The following is a 24253-nucleotide window of genomic DNA, read 5'->3' as shown; positions in this document are numbered from 1 at the left end:
TATGTATTTCCCCTTTTTGTCTCATTGGCCTGTTGCCACCTGCAACATATGTCTTTTAAAACAAAATTGGAGGAAGAATGCTCTTCAAAAAAAAAAATCAGTCGTTTTGTTTGTTACCAGTTTTTTTTCATTACTTTTCTTCTTGATGCAAAATGTTGTCTGTTACTCTGATTATTAGCCCCATAAAGTTAGGCAGGGGAAGGAGAAATAAAAAACCTCCTTTACGTGATATTACTTATGAGCTGTTCAAATAATGATTTGATCGGGTATGATAATTTAAAGTTTTAAGGAAAAGTATTTTCTTTGAATTTCAATTATCTTTACTTTTTCTAGATAATATTTGCACCAGTAATTGAAAACTAGTTCTAAACCACCCTCTAAACATTACTGTGCTCTTTCTAAAACTTCATGAAACTACTATTTGTCTTTAGAAGTCTGGGAATATAAAGTTGTTAACTATTTAAAACTTCCATGATGGTTTTATTTACGTAAAGAGATGATACACGATATTTTTTTTTTGGTAACTTTCTGTATTTTCAAGTGTTCTTTAAGGTGTACATTCAGCCATTTTATTCAGTAAATATTAGTCGACTGCCTGCCATGAGCCAAATGACATGCTGGTTACTGGGGCTTTAAAGAGAAGAAGATAGACAAGTTCTAGAAATTTTGCTGCAAAAAATAAAACATTGAGATCAGTAGCTTGAAAATGATGTGAAGTTGAGACAAGATTTGGCTTTTCATTTTAAGATGAAATGGCCCCTTAGCATGTTTAAATGCTGAAGGAAAGATAGCGATGGACAGAAATGGGTTTAAGATGCAGGAGAAAGAAGAGGCGAGGGTGAGGACCTGGTGAACTTATCCTTGTATTAGAGCAGGGATAGCTCCCTCATCTAAGCGTGATTGAAGAAGGAGAGATGTGATGGAGTTAGGTAAATTTTCAGGATCAGTGTCAGGAAATTTTCCCAATAAGTTATTTTACCTGTGAAGAGTAAAAGGTAAGATTATTTGTTGGGAATGATAAGCAAATAGGCAAATAGAAAGTTCAAAACAGCTGCTGGGAGAAAGTGAGGGAGGGCTGACAAGGAAAACGTGGGCTCTCGCTTGGCATCAAGTGTCCAGTGCAGCTGAGCCATACATTTATACTGGGACCAATCTGCACAGTTGGGTGATTTTCTAAGAAGCTCTCAGTTTTACTTATATAATGGAAATAAATAAATCCAAAAAATTTTAAATAGCTCCACATAATCTGAAGCCAAAAGTAGACTCAATTATGACTTAATCCAAAATAACCAAGTATGGGCTTCAGAAATAGAACAGAGAGATAAATGCCACCATTACCTCTATATATGATATCTTCTCTTTAGATACTGTAATTTTTAAACAGAGCTAAAATACAGCCTGCCTTTCTCCTTACCAGTGGTTCTCAAACTTGAAGGTCAGAATCAACTGGAGGGCTTTTTGAAACAGACTGCTGATTAAGTTTGTGATTCAGTAGATCTGGGATGAGACCCTCGAATTTGCATTTCTAATAAGCTCCCAGGTTCTGCTGAGGCTGTTGGTCAGACACCATATCTTGAGAATCACTGCTCTAAATCAGACTACAACAGCAGTTCAAATAGCTGCAATGGTTCAAGTCACTGGAGCTCCTATGTTCAGGATCTATTTCTCATTCATTGCTGATTCTCCCCAAGCCAACTACAGTGCCTGGAACATAATTGGCACCCAAGACCTCTTTTGAGGAAGGAAGGTAAACTAGCATTTCCTGAGTGCTCTCTACGAATGTGGCAGGCATGTTCTCTCTGTGAATGCGGAGGCATTTCCACATACACCAAAGCATTAATTGGTTGATATATCTCTTTGCCAAAGGAATAAAATGCCAAGTTATTGACATACCCTAAACTAGACTAATAACATTTACTTCAGAATATGATCTTAGTGCTGTATAAAGAATATAAAAGGTCACAACTAACTAAAAATATAAATCTTTGAAAACTATAAAATGTCAAAAATTATATTATTTGCTCCTCTAATCAAGACATTCTATTTAGTACTGTAATCTACATTTTAGGGAAAATCATAAGTAACTTGGGCATAGCTATTGGCAGAACTAGGACTAGGACCACAGTCTTAATTCTCATAAAGTCACCCCTGACATAATGTCTTGCCAGGTCCCTTCACAGTTTTCTCTCTGTGTCTTAATCATTCAGCCGTTTGAGTCAATTGACTAGTCCTTTTTTATTTATTTATTTTTTTGTGAAGAAGATCAGCCCTGAGCTAACATCTGATGCCAAGCCTCCTCTTTTTTTTTTTTTTCCTGAGGAAGACTGGCCCTGGGCTAACATCCCTGCCCATCTTCCTCTGCTTTATATGGGATGCCACCACAGCACGGCTGGACAAGTCGGTGCATGCCCGGGATCCGAACCAGCGAACTCCGGGCTGCTGCAGCGGAGCGCGCGCACTTAACCACTTGAGCCACCAGACAGCCCCTGACTAGTCCTTTTTTAAACCATTCTCCTATAGGCTCTTTGCCACCTTACTTCCTGGTTTTCCTTCTGTTTCTTTTACAAGCCCCTGCTTTCTCCTCCTCTGCTGGACCTTGACATGTTGGCATGCCCCAGGGAGCTCTTTTGCTGACTGCCTTCTCCTCTATCCTTTGATGATCTCATCTAGTCCCAGGGCTGTAGATAACACCAACGTGCTGATGTCACCCAAATCTGCATCTCCAGCCCGGACCTGCCCTCTCAGCTCCATACTCATTTATCCAACTGTCAACTGGGCATCTCCACTTGAATACCTAATAAGCATCTCAAATGTAACGGGTCTAAAACAGAATCTTTATTTGCCTTGAACCTACTTCTCCCCAGTCTTCCCTGTTTTGGTAGATATTACACTCATATTATCAGTTGCTCAGGCCAAAATTTTAGGTATCATCTTGGATTCCTTTCATATGCTATCTTTCCACAAAACCCTCTAATCAGTTTTTGCCCCCAAACTGATTTCTGGTCCAGCCCCTTTTGGACTATCTCATCTGCTGCAACCACAGTTGAAACCAACTTCTCTCTTCCCTTAATGCATGGCAATAGCTTCATAACTCATCTCCCGGGTCCCACTCCCACCCTATTGCTCCATGTTTCACCAAGCAGCTGGAGTGATTTTGTTTGAGAGTGAATCAGGCCATAACAATTCTCAGATTATGACCTGCCAAAAGTTACCTTCCAGGGATAGGATAAAATCCAGCTCTCTTATCATGAAATGCCTGTAGGCACTACTTCTCTACCCTCATCTCCTACCACTTCCCTACCCAGCCACCTTGGCCTTCTTTTTCCCTCTTGAACATAAGAAGCTTCTCCTGCCTCTGGGTCTTCTCCCTTTACAGCTGCTGTTCCCTCTGCCTGCAGTGCCCTCCCCCAACCCCAGGCCATTCCCAACCATATCAGCCAAAGTGGTTCCCCACAACACCATCGCTCTCTATCCCATCTTTATTTCCTTCAGAGCACTTATTTTAAATCATTTATGTAGTTTAAGTATTTATCTGTATCTGGCAACTAGAATGTAAAGTCCAAGCAGGCAGGGATTTTGTCTTCTTCATCACAGCATCCTTTAGCACGTTCTTTAGAACATAGTACACCACATGAGCATGTTGAATTGATGAACTTTAAATCTGTTGTTTTTCTACAACACCATGCAGGTGCCTCTTTAGGTATTATTTCATAATCTGGTCAGAATCTACTCCAATATCTGGATAATGGGTTGTTCCAATCAGTGATAAATATACTCAAACGTGCTTTTGTTGAATCCCAGAAACCATAATTCCAAAGACAGATGCTTGGGCTGCTTAACAGAAATCTCATGCCATTGTCTTTATGCTGTCCTTCATATTTGTTTTTAATCCAGGTCATAGACTATATTTTGAACTCAACATAAACCCCCCCTGGGTAGTATTTTTCAAAATGTTACAAACAAGATCAAGTTTTTCATTCAGGTTCTCCAGAAAATTCTAGATAGACTTTAACTTGAAAGTTGGTACAAGTTCCCATACTGACCTGAAGCCCTAGCTCAAATATATTTGACAGTGATTCTATATTTTGTGGTGGTGGTCAGCATTTTGTGTTCCGAATTTAGGCCACAGAAGAGAAATAAAGAGAATCCATGCCTCACGCTGTTTACAAGTTTTGTGGGTTTTTTCTCCCAAGTTTAAATTCTATTGCTATAGCGTTAAAAACAATAAGAATCTCTTTTTGGCCAGGTACTTAGGATTTGAAATGTCCTTGCACTCTGCATTCGATTTGGAGTTGACATAAATTTGGTTCGTATCTACCATGGCTGGTTAATTCTCTTAGCAGAATCCTTTATGAACGTGCAAGAATAAGAGCTAGATTCGTTCATCCCATGTAAACCAAGGTGAGACTCCCTTGTTTCCATGGCAAACTCCCTTTGTTCACAGGTTTGCACTTTCTCCTTCTCATATTTATGTGCCACCTCTTAAAAACCCTTGACTGATAAAAGCTTCCACTGATTAAAACATACCTCATGTTCCAGTAAGTCCTGAAACACTAAGTGTATTGAAAGCTACTGTTGGCACAAGTGTCTCCCTGAGGCTGACCTTGTCCCACTGCTATTCTAGGTCTTGGAGTGTACGAGTTTATTAAGGTCGCTTTTGCTAATACTCCCTTTTCCTTCAAGGCTCTTCCTCATCAGCCCACTCTTAAATGGTGGGTTTCCCAAAGCACCAGCATTGAGGTGCATGCCCTCAGGGGATTTCATCCCCTGCACTGATGACCTCCATCTGTTTATCCCCAGCCCCATGCTCTTTCCCCAGCATTGCTCATGCTGTCCTCTATCTGTTGAACATGTAGATAGCCAGGGACTCCTCAAATACCACAAATCCAAAACCAAACTCATTATCTTCGTATCTCCACTGACATGTCTACTCAGACACCTTTCTTCCTGCGTGGCATCCCAATTCACACGATTAACAGGACTATTACTGACTCATTGTCCCAAGCTTGAAACACTGAATTTTTTCCTGAGCTTTCTACCCATAATAAACTGATCCTGAAATCATATAAATTCTACCAAAGAATATACCTCTGGTCTGACCTCTCCTTCCCATCCGCACTGCCACTTTCAGAAGCATAATTTATCTCACTCTTTTGTGTTTTTGTGATGAGACTTGAGGATAGATGGGTAACTATACATATTCAATTCATCATCTTGGCCTTCTCCTCTTAATTTTATCTCAGGAATGACTCCTGCAGCGTGTGAGCAGCACTGGCCAATGGAAATATAATATGAGCCACATATGCAATTTCACATTCTCTAATAGCCACATTATAAAGGTAAAAATAAAGAAGTGAAATTAATTGTAAGACTGTAGTCTATTTAAGCCAATACATCTAAAATATTAAGATTTCAAACTGTAATTAATAAAAAAAAATTAATAGATATTTTACTTTCCTTTTTCTTTGTACAAAGTCTTCAAAATCAAGTGCTCAATGATCACATGTGGCTAGTGGCTATCACATTCAATAACATAGATATAGGAGGTGAACTGGACTGGGGCTAACACTCATGGAAGGATATACCTATAGCTTCAATGAGAGATACAGCCATATATTAAGGTCCTGGCAATGAAAACAAAGAATCAATCCATAACCACCCTGAAAATTATTGAGGGAGCTATCAACAGAGAACTTATAAAAAGCATATGGAGTCAAACTGAAGATAAAACCACAGCCCGAATTGGGCAGATGTTTGTCCAAGATATAAACTTGCAACTAGGAGATGAATAAGTCCTGGAGATCTAACACACAGCATCGAGATTATAGTTAATACTGTGTTATATACCTCAAAATTGCTGACAGAGTAGATCTTAAACATTCTCATCACAAATAATGTGATAATTAAGTGACGTGGCAGAAGCGTTAGCTGATGCTATAATGGTAATCATATTGCAATATATAAATGTATCAAATCAACATATACACCTTAGACTTACACAATGTTATATGGCAACTATATCTCAATTAACAAAACAAAACAAAACACCACAGCCCAAAATACACAGAGAATGGACCTTCAAGGGTAAAGTAAAAAAAAAAGCAAATGCCACTAGAGAAGCTCAGAGGCAGACTGAAGCCAACACAAGCAAGGGCCCCAGGGCAAGTGAGTGGGTAATTAAGAGATGGCCTTGGGGTGAGCAGGGTAAGTAGGGCACCTCATCCTCACGCACCTATGAGCCCAGGCAGCTGTGATACTTTCCTCCAAGCTAACGGCCCAACTGTTCTCTCAACAAAGGGCATCTCCTCTGCTGGTTTGTCTTTGAGAGAAGCAGAGTAGAACCTGGCAGGATGTGAAATGGTGCCATCGAATCTCTGCTGGCCCCAGGGGAAGGCGCTGAACATGTATTCTGAAGTGAGGACTCTAATAAGAGAGGCCCAGGGCTATGCTCCAGGTAAAAAAACAATCCCCTCTTCCCCACCCCACAAAGCGAGGCAGTCTCAGCATCCTACCCTCCCCACAACTATAGACGGCAGACAGCAGAGATCAGAACGCACGTTAATAGAAAAGGTAATAGGGTTTCTTATTTGAGCTGAGGAATTCAGTCTTCAATCCTGTCCTTCAAAGTAAGTGTGAACAAAAAACCAAGAATCACCAAACTTCGAAAGAAAATCAACACCTTCAAAGAGACATCAAATTCAACAAATTGAAGAACTAATCCCAAGGAAATAGTGTCAACAGAAAACAACTAAGACAACTTTTAAATAAGCATGAAAATAAAATAATTATGTTCCTCAAATATTCAATAACATTTAATAAAATAAGAACAAGCCACTATTTTTTAAATTCCCAGGAGTTAACCATATGATCAAAAAACGCTCTCAATCTAAAGACTGGATAGCAGAACAAATAGAGCTAAAAGAATGAATGTTCTGGAAGGATTCTCTAAAACATCATGTAAACTAACATAGGGATAGAAAGAATGGGAAGAGTCAAGACATATAGGAATAAAGAATAGAGCAAACCTCCAACGTTTGTCTAATAGGAGTTTTAGAAGAGCAAAAACTGGAGGAGAGAAAATACTGAGCAAATTAAAAGAAAACTTCCCTGAACTGAAGGGCACAGCACGGTTCACTTCCAGAAGATTCAGATATAAATAAATATATGCATGTATAAAATGTTCCAGGCTGGAGGGCAGGGTGGGCACAGATTACTTACAAAGAAGTGAGGAGTGGATAGGCCAGACATTTCATCCGTGATTCTATGTGCCAACAGTCATGGGATCAGTTTTCCCAAGTGCTGAGGGAAAATGAATACTAGTTCATATCTAGTTCATACTCAAATTTAGTATGGGAAAACAAAGAGTCTTTCAAATATAGTTTACCAAATGAGGTCCTTTCTGAAAAAATAACTAGGGAATTTATTTCAGCAAATGAATCTAAGGAAGAAGAAAGAGTAAAAGTATTAGAAATGATAATAAAAGAAAAATCTTACTGCTAAGGTCTAAATGCCTGATTGTATATAATACAATTTTTAAAAAGTCTCAAACAAAAATTTCCAGATCTTATCAAAAAATCAATATACTAGGGTATTATCTTATTCCAAAGAAGGATCAGAGGATTAGATATGACCTGTTACTACACAGCAATGGAAGCCTTTACTGTATGTGACTCAGAGTCCACGAATCTGCTCAGTCACACCAGCATCCCTCATCCAGTTCTCCCCAAAATCTGAGCAACTGAGGCCACTGCCTTGGGCACCCTGCTTTAGAAGCCCCACTTGTGGCCTTCCTCTGTTTGTGCCCCTTGCAGTAGCATGAGGGGCCTGTGGGTCCCCCGAAATCCGTATTTCCATCACCCTACTTGTAGGCCACGCTGCAGTATCTGGGATGCTGGAACTCCCAGTCAAGTGGTCCTGAGCCCGCTTCCAACGTCTGCATAGCTCTTCCCTAGGTCTGCCCTCCCGTGGCTGACCAGGCACCGATGTGTGGACTCATTGGCGGAAGGATGGCCAAGAGGTATGGTTTGCAGGGAGCAGGGAATTACAGCAGAACTTGGACACCCTCGCAGGTGCCCATGTTCATGCCACTCACGGCGTGGAATAGGTCCAGGTGTGGGAAGAGAATGGGCAAGACCACAAGCTGGGATCCTCCATTTATGTTCCTGTCCTAAGCCCCCAAAATGTTAGGGACTGTCCTGGCCTCATCTTTGACACCAAGAAAGACAGGGAGGGAAGAGAGAATTCAATAGAGAAAGAAGTGAGGTTGAAAGCAGACTTAAGAAAAACACCAACCGGACACAGCTCTTGAAGTGGGAGAAAAGGAAAGTTCTCAGAGGGAATGTCAGGTGCTTATCTGCAGTCAGTGTCAGAAAACCCAGTTAAAAGTGGCCTAAATGACATGTATACTTATTATTGCTCATACCACAGGAGGGAGGCTGCAGGATAGTTTCTTTCAGTGGCTCAGAGAAATCCTCAATAATCTATCTCCCTTCCTTCTTTCCTCTCTGTGTCCGTGGTCAGTGCGCTGCTCAGTCTCTTTGGCTGCTCCCCTCAGGGGCCCAGGATGATGACTGTAGTTCTGAGGGATGCACTAGGCAACAATGTCCACAAACAGGAAAAGAGCAAGCCTGTCTTGTGTCCCTTTAAAGAGTATGAAAAGCTCCTAGAAGCTTCCCCATCTCCCCCACCACCAGGTCTCATTTGCCAGAACCTATCACTGACCAGAGCAAGTACATTTACTATTGGCCAGGACTGACTTAGGCTAATACAAGGCTGGCCATGAAACTGGTGAGGGTCAGCTGTCTCTGAAGCAAAGGCCACCTGGTCACTGAATGGAATCAGGGCTCTGTCACCCAGAAGAGGGGGCATGACTGTTGAGCAGGCACTTCCAGGGAGAACGCCAAGGACAGAAGCTTAGAGCAGTGGTTTTCAGAGTGGGGTCCCCAGACCAGCAGCAGCAGCACCTGGGAACTTAGAACTGCAAATTCTCTGGCTTAACCCCAGATCTCTGGAATCAGAAACTCTGGAAGTGGGGCCCAGCAATGAGTGTTCTAACAAGCCCTCCAGGGTCCTCCAAGACACTCTGAAGTTTGAGAACCACTGCCTATCCCTGATTCCCCTCTGTTAGGAGGAATCCCAAAAGAGAAGTAAGGAGGGAACAAGCAGGCGGCTATGAGAGCAACCAAGGGCGGGAAGCAGAGTTGTTGGCAATATCAAACGCAATGAAGAGGTACTGTGTTTTATTTAAAGAGCTTATCAGGGGTAGGACATTGAGAAATAGAACCTAAAGCAGTTACAATTCAAGTGAAGGGTTTTCAAGGGAGACCTGTGAAGTTTAAAGGCAGAGGAAAAGAATCCAGTGGAAAATCAAAGATACTGGAAATAAAGTGATACTCAGGGGAAGATTTTCCCAAAGACTGTGAAGGAGAGAAATTTATAGCCACACTCTCCAAAACATTAACCACTTGCCGTGTGTGGCTATTGGGTGCTTGAAATGAGACTTGTCTGAACTGAAATGTGCCATTAAAACAGACACTGGATTCCAAGCCTTAGTATAAAAAGAGAGGATGCACAATAAACCATTAATATTTTTATATTGATTACATGTCAGAATAATAATACTTTTTGATATATTGGTTAAATAAATATTAAAATGAATTTCACCTTTTTTTCTTTTTTAGTATGGCTACTAGAACATTTTTTTTGTGTGTGTGAGGAAGACCATCCCTGAGCTAACATCCGATGCCAATCCTCCTCTTTTTTGCTGAGGAAGACTGGTCCTGGGCTAACATCCGTGCCCATCTTCCTCTACTTTATATGGGACGCCGCCACAGCATGGCTTAACAAGCGGTGCGTCGGTGCGCGCCCAGGATCTGAACTGGTGAACCCTGGGCCGCCGCAGCAGAGCGCGCGCACTTAACCACTTGCACCACTGGGCCGGCCCCTAGAACGTTTTTATTTACATTTGTGGCTCACATTTTGCTTCTGATGGAGAACTCTGGTCTAGAGCAAAAGGAAGTCTAATAGGTTTGGAGAAAACCTGGATGAAAGAGTTGAGAAGTTTCAGATCAACATAAAGGCCTAAGGGAAACACCACATTCAATTGTTTCAAGATTCTTCTCATGTTAAGTTGTGTCAAAATATTGAGAGAAAAATGTTCTTGCCCCTTGAAAAGAAAAAGAACTTAAGGAGATTATAAAGATACAGAAGTTATCCTGTAAAAGACTGGCTACTCACTTCAAGCTGACAGGAAGAGTTCAGTTCATTGAATGAGGATGTAATTTGGTGCTGAAATTTCTTCTGTGTTTGAAAGAAATCTTCAGTAGGTTGAACTAAACTATTGGTGGGTGGAGGAAGAAAAAAGACCAAACATAATCCCTTGCTTTTCTGGTTTCATGATTGAAAAGGAAAGGTCAAAGCGTAATAAGATGTCTGAAAGTCTTCCTTGCGGTATTATAGACAAGTCCGTTTCAGAAATGCAGCGAATGTCTAAACACAGGACTTGCTTGGTAAGAATCCAGTACCAATGACTAAAGGAGACAGGAGGAGGGTGGCCATTGAGGGCTTTTTAAAAAAAGGTTGCATGTTACCTCCTGAGAAGCTGTCACTCAAAATATTCTTCTCAAGGCTTGGAGGCAACACAGCTGAGAGAAATAATGTAGAAAACATCCTATTTATAACTCCATAGTCTTAAATTCCACAAAACCTGCCACAAAGGCTTTTTTCCTAAAGAGGATTAAACTGTCTTTAAGCCTTCTGTTTATCAAATTGTGAACTCTCTTAATTGCCTTTTCTCAATTGTTTTCTTGGCCAGTCCTAAAAACCTGACTTGGCTAGGAGATGACTTCTTGTTTGTTCTGTAGCATCTTATTGCCTCTAAATCTCATTCTTTCTCAACAGCAGCATTAAAGTCCCAGCTATGGTACCAGACTGCTCCCAGCCTCCTTCTTCTACCTACTTTTCATGCATAACTACTTCTGCCTTATTGTTGTTTAAAAAAATGTGAAATAGGGAAGAATGTTAAAATGAGCCCACTGGAGAATGTACTCCCACCAAATACAGACTTTAATATTCCCCTACTGAGTTCTGCATGATTTAATATGAAAGAGAGATGAATAAGATCATAAGAAATTCCTTTAATTAGAGAGAGAACTATGGATTTAAGTGCTTTGCTTACAATGGCAAAAACTTTTAACAGAGATTTTAAATTTTCAAGTAAGCAATGTCTAAAATAATTTTGAAGCAGAAAATTTTGAATATGTTTTAAAGGTTAACTTATACAAAATAGAAAGGAATTATCAGTGTGAATATTAACAAACAGATGAAGTTTTTAAAAATAAGACACATGAGGGGCCAGCCTGGTGGTGTAGTGGTTAAGTTCGTGCGATTCACTTTGGCAGCCCAGGGTTCGCAGGTTTGGATCCTGGGCACAGACATACGCACCGCTCATCAAGCCATGCTGTGGTGGCGTCCCGCATACAAAATAGAGGAAGATTGGCACAGATGTTAGCTCAGGCCAATCTTCCTTGCCAAAAAATAAAAATAAGACACATGAGAAATCTACTTGGTTATTCAATTAGAACACAAACGTCATCCCCTTAATGTAAGTGTATTAATTTCCTATTGCTGCTGTAACAAATTTAGTGTCTTAAAACAGTACAAATTTATTTTCCTACATTTATGAAGGTCACAAGTCCAAAATGGGTCTCAGTAGGCTAAAGCCCAGGTATTGACAGGGCTGTGCTCCTTTTTGGAGGTTCTGGGGGTGACTTCCCCTTGCCTTTTCCAGCTTCTAGAGGCCACCTGCATTCTTTGGCTCGTGGCCCCTTCCTCCATCTTCAGAGCCAGCAGCATAACATCTTCAAATTAATCTCTGGCTCTGACTCTTCTGTTTTCCTCTCACTTATAAGGCCTCGAGTAATTACATAAGGTCCACCCAAATAATCCAGGATAATCTCCTGATCTCAAGATTTTTATCTTAATCACTCCTGCAAAGTCCTTTTTGCCATGTAGGGTAACTGTTATGGACTGAATGTTTGTGTCCCGTCCCCAAATTCATATGTTGAAACCCTAACCCCCTATGTGATGGTATTAGGAGGTGGGGCCTTCGGGAAGTGACTAAATCTTGAGGGTGAAGCCCTCATGGATGGGATTAGTACCCTTGTAAAAGAGACCCCACAACCTTGTCTGGATCCTGCTTTAAAAAACCAACTGAAAAAGACACCAAGGAACATTTGAATATGCACCAAGTATTAAGTGAGATTAGGCAATTATTGATAATTTTATTAGGTGTGATAATAGCATAGTTATTTTTTTTTAAATCTTTATAGTGAGAGATGCATACTTAACTGTATAACTGTGAAATTATATGTATAGGATTTGCCTTTAACATACAGAAAAGATGAGTGGGAGGAATAGATGAAACATGGTGACAAAATGTTGGTAACGTTCAAAGTGATGGTGGGTAATGAGGGTTCATTATACAATTCTCTTCACTTTTGTGTATTTGAAATTTTCCACAATAAAAATAGTTTGAAAAAGAAAAAAATAAAAATAAAAAACATAAAAGAGATCCCACAGAGCTCACTAGCTCTCCTTCCACCACGTGAGGACACAGTGATGACTCTGCAACTTGGAGGAGAGCTCTCACCAAAACCCGACCATTCTCCAGAACAGTGAAAAATAAATGTTTGTTGTTTGTCGCCCAGCCTAGGGTATTTTTGTTATAGCAGCCTGAATTGAGGCTTTAACAATTTCTCTTTCTAGAAAAGAAACGAATAAATAAGAAATGTTAGAGGAATTCGTTCAGAGTGAAACATATTTCACCTTCACTTTTGAAAGATATTTTCTCTGAGTATAGATTTCTAGGTTAATAGTATTTTTTTTCTTTCAGTACTTTATAGATCTTCTCAGTTACACTTCTTCTGTGAGAAATCTGCTGCCATTCTTATCTATTTCTCTGTATATAATGTCCTCTCTTTCTTTGGCTGCTTTTAAGACTTCCTCTGTATCACTGGCTTTTTACAATTTGATATAAATTGTATGTATTATGATGTACCTTGGAATAGTTTTCTTCATGTTTGGAATTCATGGAACTTCTTCAATTAGATTTACAGCTTTCATCAAATTTCAACCATTATTTCTTCACTAACCCTTTCAGGGACTCCAAATTTCATATATTAGCCTGCTTAAATTAGCCCCAGCTCAGCAATGCTTTTTTATTTGTTTTTGAGGAATTCATTTTTCTCTTTGTTCATTTTTGGGTAGTTTCTATGTCTATGTCTTCAAATTCACTAATCTTTTCTTGTGCCATGTCTAATCTGCCATTAATTGCATCCAGTGTATTTTTTATCTTACACATTAGTTTAATCTCTCAAAATTCAAGTTGAGTCTCTTTTATATCTTCTGTGTCTCTACTTAAGTTTTTGATTGGTTAGCAGACATTGTGAATTTTACCTTATTGAGTGCTGGATATTTTTGTATTCCTGTAAATATTCTGGATCTTTGTTCCATGATACAGTTAAATCACTTGGAAACAGCTCGATCTTTTTGGATCTTGCTTTTATGATTTGTTAGACGAGTCCTGAGCAGTTCTCAATGTAAGGCTAGTTCTTCCCCCCTCTGAAGCAAGACATTCCTGAGCACTCTACTCAAAGCCCCATGAATTCGGAGTTTTTCCAGTCTGCCTGGTAGGAATGGGCACTATTTCCAGCCCTGAGTGAGCACCACACACTCTTCTGATGGTTTTTCCCCCAGCTGTGGGTAGTTTCTTCACATGGATTTGCTGGTCAGACCCTCTGCAGATCTCTTGGATTCCCTCTCTGTGTAGCTCTCTCCTCTTTGGTACTCCGTCCTGAGAACTCCATCTGCCTTGGTCTCCCTGGACTTTCTGTCTCCTAAATTCAGGGAGTCAGCTGGGCTCAGCCTGGGTTTCCCCTCCAGGCACCAGAGCCTGGAACCTCTCTTTGGAATAAGTGGGAGCAACTGACAAGCTTAACTCATTTCTTTCCCATCTCTCGGGGGTTACTGTCCTTCATTGCGTGATGTCCAGTGTTTTGAAAATGTTTCATATATTTTGTCCAGTGTTTTTGGTTGTTTCAGGCTATTTCAGGAGTTAAATCTGGTCCCTCGTGACTCTCCTTGGGCAGAAGTACCTCATCACTTTAGCACTTTATGGACCCTTTGAGAAGTTCCTGATCTTATAATCATCATTATCTCAAAAAGCCCCTTCACATGTTTCTTATAGACAATTCTAAGACTTTCATTTCTTTGAACACAATGCTGTGGCACTAGAGAGATAAGTCAAATAACTTTTTGCTTTAAAATCATTAAGTGTGACTGGAACCTTCCAGTGTGAAATAGTTTTATTATTTTACTTATTAGTAAAAATGTTGTTTAACTTTCATTGAAGTACATTCACTGTTTGATCCGTCACTCATCCTATTACTCATCTTCAAATGTGTCAATTAAAATAAAATCTGTTCACACCACTTAACATCAAAAATCGTGTTTTGGCAGTTTAGTATCAGAGGCTTCTCAGTAGAGACAGTACCCTACAGGGCCTTTTATTCCCATCCCTTGTGTGGCTTCATATGGTTCTAATTTATGATGAGATGAGAAATGTTTTTAGGATAATATCTTTTTAGGAAGATAGCTTTATTCTAAAATATATTTAATCTTTTAGTTCTCTAAGTCTTTATCTTTTCCACAATTGACCATTTCCTTCCATAAAATAAAATACCTATGCATTTGCAAATGATAAACAATTGCCTATAGCTTTTATATTTTGAGAAAAACAAAATACCAATATTTACCTAATATTAAGGGCAAGAGATGAAGTGTCTTCTCATAATAATAATGTTAAAAATAATTGTCCTTGGGGCCTGCCCGGTGGCACGGTAGTTAAGTTCGGATGCTCTGCTTCAGCAGCCCAGGGTTCACAGGTTCGGATCCTGGGCGTGAACCTACGCACCACTTATCAAGCCATGCTGTGGCAGGCGTCCCACATATAAAGTCAAGGAGGATGGGCACGATGTTAGCTCAGGGCCAATCCTCCTCAGCAAAAAGAGGAGGATTAGCAACAGATGTTAGCCCAGGGCTAATCTTCCCCATCAAAAAAAAAAAATGTCCTTCTTCAGTACAGCTTGACAGTGGTGGAGATAAACATTTCCAAGTGAAAAGCCTTGGATGAAATAACTTCATCCAAACCATGGAATCTTCTCAGCCATTTTCTTCCATTTTACCAGAGACTAGTTTATGAGAATTCCAAAGAGATGACTAAAAAGTGTTCTGAACCCAATTCCAATGTGGGGGGGGTAGCAGTTTCCCCACACCAAGTAATTTTCAGACACCAGCTGGGTGTCCTGCAGTTTAATTCAATTCTGACACTATCCACCTGGAGAAAGCGTCAGACTCCACAGGTTAAGGGCTCAGTCCTACAAGACTGCTGCCCTCCTGCCCTCACTTAAGATGCCAATCTCAAGTCCAGGTTGTTACCTGTACTTATGACCAAGTGGCTATAAATCAGAGGTTCCCACAACCCCCTCCCTGGGTTCCAATAATTTGCTAGAGCTGCTCACAGAACTCAGGAAGCCAGTTTACTCCCTAGGTTACTCATTTATTACAAAGGATATTAAAGGATACGAATCAACAATCAGATGAAGAGATCCATAGGGCAAGGTATGGGGCAAGAGCCCAGAGCTTCCATGCCCTCTCCTAGCACATCACTTTCCCCAAATCTCCATGTGTTCACCAACCCAGAAGGTCTCTTGAACCCCATATTTTGGGTTTTATGGAGGCTTCATTACATAAGTATGCTTGATTAAATCATTGCCCATTGGCGATTGAACTCAACCTCCCCAGGGGCAGGGGATGAGGGGGGAAAGGAAGTTCCAACCCACTAATCCCACAGTTGGTTCTCCTGGCAACAGCCCTCATCCTTAGATGAAGTCCAAATGTCACCTCATTAACATAACAAAAGACACATTTATTGCTCTCATCGCTTAGGAAATTTAGGAGTATTAGAAGCTCTGCACCAGAAACAGGCATGAAAACAAAGTATGTTTCTTATTATAAATCACAATATCACAATGACTTAAAAGCTTAGTGTGTATTTTATACTGATTGAAACATCAGATACTTTACTATCATTTAAACAATCAATATTTCAATGTTTGAAATATTTCTGTTTGGAAAAAAAAGAACACTGGGACGTACTATTGCATGAGATAAGGAAGTTTAAAGGATTGTTTACTCAAAAATCTGAGATAAAGCAATTCCTTAGGACAATTAATTTTTTGTAAAGACTTAGCTTATTTTCTATGCTGCATATTTGGTTTACAACTAATAGACTTGGAGAGGACCTTCACTCTTCTAAGGGATGAACACAGAGCCTAACCTTAGTAGGAACTCAGTACAATACGTAGATGAATCCTTTCATGCTTAAGTAGGCAATGGCCCTGGACATCAAGAGAGCAACATGTAGCAATCTGTCCTGAACTGTTTAAAGAGATTCCAAGTGCTTCTTTACTTACTGTAAACTCTCTCCTGCCTATAGTTTTATTACATTGCTTATGATTCTGTGGCAATAAAGATAAATTGTTCTGCATCCTCCAAAATCTTTCATATACTTAAAGATGTAATTATTCACCTGATAGCCATCTTTCTTTATGTAAGACAGTCTCATTGAAGTTTGACAAATGAGTATTTGTTCAGTTAGATGATCAATATTAATTTATCCTCTTCTCTGTGAACAATGGCAATGTGTGATTTTTTGTGTCACCTCTCTGCTCAGTCAGTTGAAATACAAGGCTAGTTGGGTCAAGACTGCAGGTTTGTGCCCAGGGTCAGCCAGTTCACTTGTGGAGAATCAACCCCTTGCAGTGGGTCAGAGGCTACCCAGCTATCTCCATTCAGACACTTGCTAAATATGTATCACAAGGGAGACTGGTCAGCGGTGTGGAGTTCACTCAGAACAGCCTTTGCTACCAAAGGAAAACCTCCTCCAGGGGTGGAGGCTTGGTCACAATGCCAGACCACCATTACTTGATACATCGTGGTAGAGAGCCAAGGAGTTTCAATGAAACTTCCCCTGACTTTTTTTTATCTGACATCAAAGAATAAAAGCAGTAAAAATCATCCCTGAGAAGGGGAAATGTTTTTCTTCCCTAAAATGTATGATCTGAGTCAGTGTTAGTTGACTTTGGTCAAATGCTCCACACATGGCATTGGAATCTGTCTTAAAAACCAGCTAGTCATTATCAAGAACATAATATACCATTGGCAACCATCTCCCTCTAGTATAGCAATTGTCGTATATTTTTCTACCATCCTGCATTTTCCATAAAATATCTCAGTAATTCTAATAAACTAAAGCTTCAAGAAAATTAACACTCAGTTAATAGGTCAACTTTTCCTCTTTGTAAACCAAAAAGGTTTTTGGAATTACAAATGATTTTAGTGGATACATTTGAAATTAAATTCGGTTAGAGAGATAGACCAAACAGTAAATCAATAAACAAAAGAAAAATGAGAACCCAGTACACCAGTTTCAAGATACTTTGACAACTACTTTCCAAAAGTTTTCTAATATATTCATAAAAAGACATGTTTTACACTAAAATTTAAAAGTCAACCATTTAAGACTTTTAAAATATCAACTTCAGTGTATTAGATGTCTATTTCCACTGTATGATAGTGATTTTCTTCCCTAGAAGTGTTTTTATGTATGTATTTGTATATGTGTGTAACTTGATGCTTTTAATTTTAGCACTGAAAATGCAGAACCATTACAAAACGACTGTCAGTCATGTTTTAATTCACTCATTGTGTTCTGACTTGAATAAGCTCTAGATAAATTGCATTAGCCTTATAGCATGGGGCACACATGTCGGAACTAATGAGCTTTCTTCAGTTGCTGTCTAAGGTCTGCTGATGCAAAAACACTTGACTTTTTAAATATGAAAGGCAGGTAAGGTAACTTCTTACTTGAATGATTATTTGCCCTCATGTGCTGCTGTTAAAGGAAGAATTTCTCACCTTCTTTCCCGAATTTGGATTCCTCTCCAATTTTTCCATTCTTTGAGCATGGATAACTGTCATCCCATACAATTCATTCAAAATGATATCTATGCTTTTCTTTTGAATTGTTGACCTATCAAAATTCTCTTTCAGTTTTATCGTAGTACTACAACTAAACAACACAGTGAACAAACAGTCCTTTCGAAGGCTGGTAGGGATAAGATAGTTTTTGCCAAGTGAATTTGCCGCAGGCTAGGGCAAGTGAAGGCAGAGTTCAGAAAAGTCACCTGGGGTTTCAGCAGAAGTTAGGGCTGGTTCCAGTGCTGTCACTACTTCCTAAGCTTGAGAAGTTCTGTGTCTATTCTGTACCCATTCACTCATTCAGTTGGTTTGCACTAAATATTTATTATGTGCTATTCACTGAGAAAATAAACATTAGCAATGTTAGAAACAGTCCCTGTCCTCACAATATTTCCTATGTAGTAGAAAAAGAGATGCTTCGAATAATTCAGCAGACAAGTGTAGACTTAAGTGTGATACATGCTCCTGAATGTAGGTGTGGTCTGTGCATGTAACAGAGGGGGCTTGACTCCATGAAGAGGTGCCTATTGACCCCAGATTGAAGGATGAATGCCGTTAACTAGGCAAGAGAGAGAACATCATTTCAGGCTGAAGTACATGTGTGTGAACCTATCCCCCTTCGAGACCAAAGATGGTGATATGACTTTCCACAAATGATGCAATATTGGCTTCTGCCTCTTTTTTGGAGTTTCTGTCCTGTAAGGTTTATTAACTACTCCTGTAAGGTTTTTAAGGATGCTTAAGCAATTGAATTGTTCACGTATCAAAATTGTGCCTTAAATGGCAAATCCGATAAGCAAAGAGCAGCGATCAGCTTGTTCCTGAACATAGAGATATTTAATTGGTGGCATGAAAAAAATCTCTGAGTAATGTGGAATTCACTTCTCACTCTGCCTTCAGATCTCAGATATTGTTATAAAATTGCATCTATTCTAATGTTTTTCCTAGCATATACTATCTGTGTTTTAGAATTTAAATAAATAAATTTGTTTTCCTTAAAGAAACAAAATATCATGTGGACTACAAAATGTGTAGACAGGTGGTCTTCAATAAGATATTTTTCCAGTGTGACTTAAGCTACTATTTAGTCTAATTATTACTAACACTTCACTCATTTTATAAATGATCTTCTTAGAAAGATTGAAAATAACAGATTTCTTTTTGAGAACAAAGAATAAACTAGTATTTACCACAAATGTTATATCTATCTGATATTAAATACAAATAATTACATATTATATTGGGTCAACCACGTATACTCAGTTTGATGCTACATAACACAAGAGATAGTGTTGTCCTATGTAGAAAAAGGTATTGTTTAATAAGTACAAAAAAAGTGTTCTGACCAGTGAAATTATCTAAGATAAGGTGATGGAGATATTACAGCCAAGGTCCTGTGAGGAACAAGACACACGCTACATGATTCAATGGTGGTAATTTTTTTTTTTTTTTTTGTGAGGAAGGTCAGCCCTGAGCTAACATCCATGCTAATCCTCCTCTTTTTGCTGAGGAAGGCCAGCTCTGAGCTAACATCTATTGCCAATCCTCCTCCTTTTTTCGCCCCCAAAGCCCCAGTAGATAGTTGTATGTCATAGTTGCACATCCTTCTAGTTGCTGTACGTGGGACGCAGCCTCAGCATGGCCGGAGAAGCGGTGCGTCGGTGCGCGCCCGGGATGCGAACCTGGGCCGCCAGTAGCAGAGCGCATGCACTTAACCGCTAAGCCACGGGGCCGGCCCCTCAATGGTGGTAAATTTAATATAAGGAATTGGTTACAAAGATGGTGGCAAGAGCTGAAAAGCAGAGTAGCTGCGGGAAGCCTGTACCACCCCAGAGCTGAGGGTGGAGACACAGGGAGAAGGTCTTACCAGAACCCAAAGCCACAGCTGGGTCCTACAACCACTGAGATCACTTGAAGCAGAGGGAAGGATAAACGCTCTGGCTTCTCCCTTGCTCCTGCCCTTCAGTTTCCCACCAAGCTTCCCAGCGACTCAAGCCAGTTGTAAGGGAGACTGGGAAATGGAGTTTGCAAACAACTCTGTGATGCAGAGCAGAGTAAGGGAAGGGCAAGGAATGAAGCCTGAGGGCAGATGATTGGCACAGAGCCAGAAAATGACACTGAATGGTACCATGCATAAGGATTCAGGGCCCTAGGACCATTGGCGTTTCTTTTTCTTAATCTTTTCTTCGAAACAATAGCTTTCCTCAGAGCCATTCTTAACTGTTCCTCACTGAACGTGTTATTTTTTTCCTTCTATACTTTCACAAATGTAGGCATTCATGCTTGGCTCTACCCCTGTAAAAGAAACACACTAACTAGATCCACTAATCTGCAGTGCTTGAGAAGCCAGGCCATAGGCAATGTCGACACCCACATGCATAGAGCAAAAGGAGAATTCTGTGAAACCCTGATAGCAGTCAGAAAAAAAAAAACCCTCGTCAATACCCAACTCAATGTGTGTAGACTGGAATGCAGTCATGGTGATAGGAAAAATGGTGGGTTTTGGGATTGGAGGGAGTGGAGCGTAGAGACCCAACCTAGAGGCATCTCTCCTCCTCTCCAGCCGCCTTCTTTATTGTTGGAATCCATCCATCCAACGAATAAAACCAGGAGCTTTATCCCATTCATCATTTAAGACTGCTCCCTAGCAATATCGAGAACTTAGTGGAAAATCTTATAAACATATCTTCAAATTAAAGCAGTAAGGTCTAAAAGCACGTCAGGGTTTAAATGAATTGAGATGAATGTGATTTATTCCTTTTTTTCTTTCAATCAAAATTCGGTGTTAATTTTAGCAGTGACTCAGATCATTTTTGGCATCTTTTATTAGCAACAAGTCAGAACCGTTAATTATGAATAACTTTAGTCCACAAAGAAAATGATAGGACTTTTCCAAAAAGATTTTCATCAGTTAGAGACTAAATTATTTTAACACTTGCTAGTTTTCTTGAACAGAGGAAATACTCTGCAAAATTTTAAGTGTTTTTTTTTTTTTTAGTTTGTTTGCTTGTTTTAGATTAGGTAAATTCCCAGAAAAACGTCTTTACTGATATAATAATGTAATTAATTTGACAAGATAATAAAGCATATAGATAACTGATCAAAACTATTTTGATTTGGCTTGGGAGATGATTTAATTTCTTAACGTTTGGCTTTATATGTAAGACTTTGATTTCTTGATCCCTGTTGCTTGTGGGAACCATGCCATTGACACATTAGTCAAGGCCCTGGACTAATTTGGTTTAATAATTATGAAGCATGGTGCGCAAACGAACCAAGCCAGAGTCTTCTTGCTTCATATCTACCCACCACATTGTCAGACTGGACCATCCATGAGTCAGAGGAGATCCACACAATTGGCCTGCCATCCAAGACAGCAATGGAGACTAAGGAGGCTTCCATGGGAGAAGCTCACTACTTTTCATTCTTTTAAAACTATTTGTGCAACCAATAGATTCAAGGAAAAAACAAGGGAATAAAGTAACCTAAGCTATAAAATCCCTAATCAGATAAATGTTTATATTAAATATACCTGCTATAGCTTTCTACCAAAATCAAAACGATTATTAAGATTCAAGTTTTGGGACTCAATTTCCTAAAAGATGAGGTTGCCAATAGTATCATCCCCAGTCTTGGCTTATCTAATAATTTTCCTTAATAGAGATTCTAGATATGTAGCCCATAATTATCTTACACATCTACTCCAGCAACTAATATGTTAATGTTTTTATTATATTTGAAGGAAACCTCGTTATTTGAAATCATTGCTTTATAGAACATATTAACTCTTGAAATCCCAAAAGAAGATGTTACTGTCTTTGTTTTATGTAAAAGATACTGAGCAAGTATGTTTAAGAATCTTTGATGGTTATTTTTTCTCTTTGGAAATTTACCTGGACGTTCCTTTGAACATTTTTTATCTCTACATAAATGTTAGAACCAACCATAGCACTCGGTGATACTTCTAAGCCCTACATCCTGCCCCAAACAAAACTTTTTCAAGTATTATTATTATATATTCCCAAAGCATGAGAGGTGAAGAGATTGAAGAGTAGTGTATGCTTGTTGCTTCAAGTTTGCTTTTGTCTCATAAAGTGGCTCATACTTTGGCTGGTGAGTTCTATTTTCTTCCTAAAGCACAGTATTAAATACAATTGGAGATATTCTAATAGGTGATGTTCATGAACTAACATACCTGGCACTGTTAAAGATTTTACGTATATTAACTCTCTTAATCTTCACATCAATCTGATGATGTAAGTATTATTGTTATTCCCATTTTAGAGATAGGGAAACTGAAAGCACAGAGAGGTTAGTTAAGAACATGTGGGATTCAGACCTAGGCTCTCTGGCCCCAGAGCCTGGCTTTCAATGGCTATGCTGCCTCTGAGATTCTTACCCTAGACGTAAGGAATTCTCAGCTTTTTTGAAAAGAAAACACAAGTTAATATAACAAAAGGCCACCCAATTATTAACCAGACTGTGTTGTTAGAACAAGAGTCACATTCTCTGTTTTTCTCCAAGGATACCGTGGACGGGTTCCAATCCCACCACACCTGGGCAGAAGGCTTGGTGGGGCCCACTGTTCACACCAAAAGCCCAAGGTAGAAGCACAGCAGGGACCCTCTCAAAGAAAAGCCAATTCTCAGCTTCTTGCTGTTATCACACGATTCTGAGGGAAAATACACTTTCTTCAGTAACTGTTCATTACAGGTGGTAATTCTTAAAGCAGGCATATGCATGCTCGCTAGAGGTGGCATCTGTCAGTGTCATGGGGCCTCAGCCCCAGCTTACACCCTCAGCAGAAAGTTGACTGGGGCAGCTAAGAATCAGTGTTAGAAATGATCGGAGGTGTCAGTAGTGCTCCAGCTGTTTTTAGAATAGCGAAAATCAACTTGCACTCATTTTGTACTTCCATTTTGGGGATACTGAACAGGCAGGTAAAGACATTTTTCTTGTATATTCCACCATCATTGTGTGTGTATGTGTGTCTGTGTCTGTGTGTGTGTGTGTATAATGGGTATAAAAGTGATAAAAGTGATGAAATATGTATGAGAGACTGTATTAGTTTACTAGGGCTGCCGTAGCAAAGTATGGCGGACTGGGTGGCTTAAGCAACAGAAATTTATTATCACAATTCTGGAGGCTGGAAGTCCGAGATCAAGGTGCCAGCAAGGTTGGTTTCCTCTGAGGCTTTTCTCCTTGGCTTGTAGATGGTTGTCTTGGTATGTGTGTCTGTGTCCTAATCTCCTCTTCTTGTGAAGACACCAGTCATACTGAATGAGGGTCCACCTTAATGACTTCATTTTACCTTAATTACCTTTTTAAAGACCCTATCTCCAAATACAGTCACATTCTGTGGTATTGAGAATTAGGACTTCAACATAATTTGGGAGGGACAGAATTCAGCCTACAATGGAGACACAAATCCAGGAACTGTGATACTGAGGAGATGAGATACAAATATAAATTTGAGACGATAGTATAATAAAGCAATTAAAGTGATATTATACAAATAGTTGGAATCGTTTAGAAAGAAGAAAATTGGAATGTGAGTTATGTTATTTGAATTTCGGTTTATTTTTAATGCCAATTTTTCTTAGGTGTGATTTGCAGTTTCCAAGTTATCTCCCCTTCCCAATGGCTGACCAGTTCTACTGATTTGCAGATTCATAAAGTGAGTAATCCTATGTTAGGTCCAGATCATTTCCTGGTAGTGATGTTCTTTTCTTCATGCCAGAAAAATAAAACCTCTTTCACAGCAGATAATTCTCCATCTTTGTAGTTTATCACATTTAAAACCATGACATGAATAATTTCTTTGACGATGCCAAAATCAAAATAGCGTTTCATAATTAAGTCAGTGAAGCCTGGCAATCTATGAAGCCAAACTTCCAAATATCCAAGTAAAGTTTGTTTTCCCTTTTTTCCTTCCTTCCTTCTAAAATATATATTTGTCAATTTAACCTCTTTGATCCTTGGAAAATGACAGAAGTGAGCAGATTCAGAAATGGAAGACAGAAGATTGATCTCAGAGAATTAAACAACCAGAAAAGCGATGTGAAATAGAAAACTAAATGGAGAGCAGCAAAAAAAATGGTAACCAATTTTCTTTGAAAGTGAATGGTAAAGCAAGCTGAAGATGAAACCACTT

The 24253-nt window shown here is 39.4% G+C and overlaps 1 protein-coding gene across 3 annotated transcripts in view; it reads left to right on the top strand.

Annotated features, from left to right (window-relative positions):
- DLGAP1 (DLG associated protein 1) overlaps positions 1-24253 on the top strand; it is an 843951-nt gene that overhangs the window by 440725 nt on the left and 378973 nt on the right. Inside the window, exon 4 of one of the 3 annotated variants that reach the window (XM_058556882.1) lies at positions 23703-23776. The exons of the other annotated variants lie outside the window; for them this stretch is intronic. The gene's annotated coding sequence lies outside the window, so the exon portion shown is untranslated. The remainder of the gene's footprint in view (positions 1-23702; positions 23777-24253) is intronic. 3 annotated transcript variants of the gene reach the window in all.

Source organism: Diceros bicornis, chromosome 16 (assembly GCF_020826845.1).
Source record: "Diceros bicornis minor isolate mBicDic1 chromosome 16, mDicBic1.mat.cur, whole genome shotgun sequence".
NCBI lineage: Eukaryota > Metazoa > Chordata > Mammalia > Perissodactyla > Rhinocerotidae > Diceros > Diceros bicornis.
Note: the sequence above shows the minus strand (reverse complement) of the source record. Positions and strands in the feature narration are given on the sequence as shown.